Raw genomic sequence first — 5,033 nt, 5'->3', positions numbered from 1 at the left:
AAATAAATATTTCAAAGAAACAAGTTCTCAGGCTGGGCAAGGTTACACACACACAGTTTCAGCACTTAGGTGACTAGACAGAGCACTGCTGCAAGTTGGGAGCCAGCTTAGGTTACATAGTGAGACCCTATCACAAGTAAGAAAGCAAAACATGTCGCCCATGCTGGCCTCAAAACTAATGAGCTGAAATGCGTGTGGTGTCATGTGCCTATAATTCCAGCACTGCAGAGGCTGAGGCAGGAAGATTGCTGTGAGTTCAAGGCCAGCCTGAACTACATAACAAGACCTTCTTGGGGAAGGGCGGAGCCTGTGTAGTGGTGCATTCCTGTAATCCCAACACTCAGGAGGCTGAGGCAGGAGAACAGTTGTAAATTCAAGACCAGCCTGGGCTACAACATGAGCACAAGACCAGCTTGAGCTGCCGAATGAAACGTTGTTTCAGAAAGACAAATAATGGACAGGGGAGGTGGCTCATTAGAGTAAGTGCTTGCCTGGCAAACACAAGGGCATGAGTGGGGCTGGTGAGATGGCTCAGTGGTCTAAAGCACCAGCCCATCCTCAGCTTTCTTGAGCAGTTTTATTACAGGGTAGTTTAGTTCCTTTAGAAATGGCTCACCAGGGGCCGGAGAGATGGTTCAGTAGGATAAGCACTTGACTGGCAAACGCAAGAATCTGAGTTCAATCCCCGGTTCTGCCAAAAAAAGAAATGGCTCACAAGTTAAAAGTGTTGTAGGGGGCCAGGGAGATAGCTCAATAGAATAAGTGCTTGCCTGGCAAGCACAAGGTCCTGAGTTCAATCCCTGGGGGAAAAAAAAAAGTGTTGCAGGTTCTTCTTGCTTTAAACAAAGAATTGGATCAGATGAGCCAATAACAGTGCCAAAAAGTAGCTTTGAAAAATTCAGGGTTAAGGATGGGCATGGTGGCACATGCCTGTAATCCCAGCAATTGGGAGGCTGAGGCAGGATGATTATTGTGAGTTCGAGACCAGTCTGAACTGCAAAGTGAGCTGAAGCCCAGCCTGAACTGCATGAGACTCTGTCTCAACAAAATAAAACAAAACAGGGCCGGGAAGATAGCTCAGTAGAATAAGCGCTTGCCTGGCAAGCGCAAAGGCCTGAGTTCAATCCCCGGTTCCACAAAAAACAAAACAAAACAAAAACAAAAAAATCAGGGTTAATTAAAAAGAAAAGAAAAAGAAAAATTCAGGGTAAATGGGCATGGAAAAACCAGTTCTGCGGAGCAAACATGGGCCAAACAAAGAAAAACAAGTAAAAAGCAAAAATAAAAATACACGTCTGTGGGCTGCCATGCAAACTCACACACGATAGCAGCTTTCCTTGATGGCTATTGTTTTTTGTACTGGGAATCGAAACCCAGGGCGTCGAACTTGCCTGCCAGGTGCTATACCACTGAGCCACATCCCCAGCCCTGGCCGTGCCTTTCATACTGTCCACATCTTCCTGGTAGTATTGGAGAAGTCCTAACATGGGATCTTCAAATTGCCCTAGAATCTTGTAACTGATGGGTCCCTTTCCCCAGCCAGCTTTGGCATGCCTTGGCTCCTATAATATTACCCCCTGAAAGACATAAATCTCATATTCCTTTATGGGGTGCTGAGGGAGTGGAGGTTTTTGTCTTCTATGGCTTCTTCCAGCTGGAAAGGGCATACACCCTACCTATTAGGAATTATGTGCTTTCCAGCTGCTATTTTGGTTTGTAGTTTATTTATTATTATTTATTATTATTTTATTTATTTTTGCGGAACCAGGGATTGAACTCAGGCTATCTCCCTGACCCCTCCATGATTCTACTGAGCTCCATATTCTACTGAGCTATCTCCCTGACCCCTCCATGATTCTTATAGAGAAGAATATGTTAGAGAGGCACGTCAGATAAGTTATCAAGAGTCTAAGAGTCACAGGTGCAGGGGCCCAGGGCTTGATCCCCAGGCCATGCTGGCCCCGCCCCCAGGGCATGCTGAGATGGCAATTGAGACTGGGCATGGTGGCGCACATCTATAATCCCAGCTCTTGGGTGGCTGTAAACAGAAGGATCACTATGAGTCTGATCTAGTCATGATATCCTGAACACCCTATAGACCCTTCCCTAAAATAAAAAAAAATAATAAAAAAATAAAAAAAGAGTCTAAGAGTCATGGCCTTGTCTTGTTTACTTATCAAGGTCTTGTTTACTTATCTTTAGCAGCACTGGAGCTTTGCTTTTTTTTTTTTTTTTTTTTTGTGGAACGGGGGATTGAACTCAGGTCCTTGCGCTCACCAGAGAGGCACTTATTCCACTGAGCCATCTCCCCAGCCCCTGGAGCTTTGCTTTTTGAAAAAGAATTTCAAGTCTTCCAGAGGCTCACAGGAGTAGCTTTTTCTTTGGGGGTGATCTTATTCTTTAGACAGTTCAGGTGGGACTATCTTTAATACTGCAGTACGGATTTCAAGGATCACTTTCCATTCTGGCTTTAACTGGTCTGCTGATATTCCCTCTCTTCAAGTTTTTCAAGCACTTGGTCTCCAGGGTAGACACTAGGTGGTCTTTCTGGGTTGGCAGGACTTTATTTCCATACATTTGAAGAGCCTGTAGTACTTGGCCCAGATTAATGAGATATTGTAACAGTATTCACACCAGAGGACAGCAATAACCTTCTATATAACATCTCAAATGGGCTCAATCTTAGCCCAATTTTGGGCATGTTACAAACTCTCATGAGTGCTATTAGCAGCAATCACAGCCAGGACTCAGACGTCGCTTGGCAAAGCTTTACCAGAGCTCACTTTAGAGTCTGGCTGGCTCACTCTACCTTTCCAGAAGATTGAGGCTAGAAGAAGGAGAGGTGGCACTTTATTCCTAAAGCTTCTGCCATTCTGTGAGTTATTTGGGAGGTTAAAGAAAAAAAAGAAAAAAAAAGTCCATTGTCGCTCTGGAGAAACTGAAATAATCAAAATTTAGTGATGATTTCTTGGAGAAGCACCTTGAAGGGCCAGGGAGATAACTCTCAGTCTAAGCACCTGCCTGGTAAGCACAAGGACCTGGGTTTGATTCCCGGGACCACATGCCATGCAGGAGCTGGCCACTGAAACCAGGTGTGGTGACACATGCCTGTAATCCTAGCTCTGGGAAGGCTGAGACAGGAGAATCACTATGAGTCTGAGCTGCATAGGAAGACCCTGTACCAAATAAATAAATAAATAACTAAGAGGCACCTTGACTACCTCTGTAGCCTTTTCTGAACAGGTAGGAAAGACCTCAATCTAGCCTGTAAAGGTATCAATTAGGACCAATATCTGTTTAAACCCTCTACTTGGTGGCATATGGGTAAAGTCTAATTGTCAGTCCTTTCCAGGGCATATGTCCCTCTGCTCTGTACAGGTTCTAATAAAGGAGGCAGCTTGGGCTCGCCTGGGTTGTCATAGGCATAGAGTGCTCAAGCTGTGCAGATCTGTTCACTAGTTTAACCCTGTGAAAATCTGAGTGACCACTGCCAGTGTAGCTTCTCTTCCCATATAGAAGGAATCATGAAGTCTTAGAATTATCTCTAGATTTTTTTAAATGTATTTTGGTACAGGGTGTCACTATGCAACTTGGACTTGTAGTGATCCTCCTGCCCTGTGATTAGAAGCGTGCACCTCCATGCCCGGTCTTGGTGGCTGGCTCAGCGCGCTCAGTGGCAGGGCTGGTGTGGCATGCGATGCCGGGGATGAAACCCCCATCCCTGCACTTACCTAAGCAGTTTCTTAGTCTGCTGAGCTATCTTATCGGCTCTTCCAGTTTTGTCAATAAATCTCTTCCTAGCAAGGGAGCAGGACACTGGGACAATCATAAACTCATGATTAAACATTTGGCCTTCAATATGGCATGTCAGAGGAGGAAAGCATCTCTGGTTAAGGGTTCCTTTGACTCCAATTATGACTGTAGACTTAGAGGAAAGTTTTCCAGAAAAAGAAATCAAAACAGAATGAACTGTACCTGTGTCTATAAGTCATTCAGTTGGCCCACCCATGTCATCTAAGATTACACAGAGCTCCTCAGAAGAGATGGTGATGTTCATGCAGACAGGGATTGCAGGTTTTCCTGGGTCTCTTCAGTTGTTAGAGCAGGAAATGAAAGTTTTGGCTCAACTAGCATGTTCCCGCCCCCAAGCAGGGACTGTTGGACTCCACTGCCAAGAGTCAGGCTTGTTAGCTGCCTCACAATTACAAAGGATCCAGGCAGTGGCTTAGTGCAATCTCATGCCCAGTGCCTGGTCCTCTTACATTTTTAAAAAAAATCTATTTAGGGGCTGAGGAGATGGCTCAATAGAATAAATGCTTCCCTGGCAAGCGCAAAGACCTGAGTTCAATCCCCAGTTCCGCAAAAAAAAAATTTCTATTTAGTACAGGGTCTACAGGGTCTCACTATACAGATCAGACTCATAGTGATCGTCCTGTTTTCAGCCTCCCAAATGCTGGGATTACAGGCCTGCGCCACTAATTCAGACTCAATAGCTGTCTGAGCATGCCCTCGGGGGCGGGCCCGCAAGGCATGCAATGGATCGAACCCTGGTCTCTGAGCCTGCCTAAACAGACACTTTAGTCTGCTGAGCTATCTGGTTGGCCTTGCTCCTCTTACACTTGAAAGAAAAATCATTTCCCCACTTGTCCCTGGGTTTCTCCTTAGAAGACCTGGGTGGGTTTAAAGCATTACCAATTGCTGCAGCTGTAATCTTCACCTTCTGAAGTTTTGCCAGTCTATGCTGAATATCTGAGACTGATTGACAGATGAAATGTTGTCCCATTAGTGCCTCCCCTTCCCTAGAAGATGGATCTATATTAGTATACTTGAAGAAGGCTTCTATTAACAGGTTATCAAAGCTAGATTTTCCTGGGGTAGGGCAGATACTTCAGTGGCATAAGCACCTGCCTGGCAAGTGCAAGGTCCTGAGTTTGATCCCCATGGCTAATAAATAAATAAATGCTAGATTTTTCTGAGCCCACTTTATTATAATTAACACTTTGTAAATATACCTTTTCAAAAAATATATGCCA

Source organism: Octodon degus, unplaced genomic scaffold (genome assembly GCF_000260255.1).
Source record: "Octodon degus isolate 3935 unplaced genomic scaffold, OctDeg1.0 scaffold00002, whole genome shotgun sequence".
In the NCBI taxonomy this organism is placed as follows: domain Eukaryota; kingdom Metazoa; phylum Chordata; class Mammalia; order Rodentia; family Octodontidae; genus Octodon; species Octodon degus.
The sequence above is the reverse complement of the archived record's forward strand: the minus strand, read 5'-3'. Positions refer to the sequence as shown.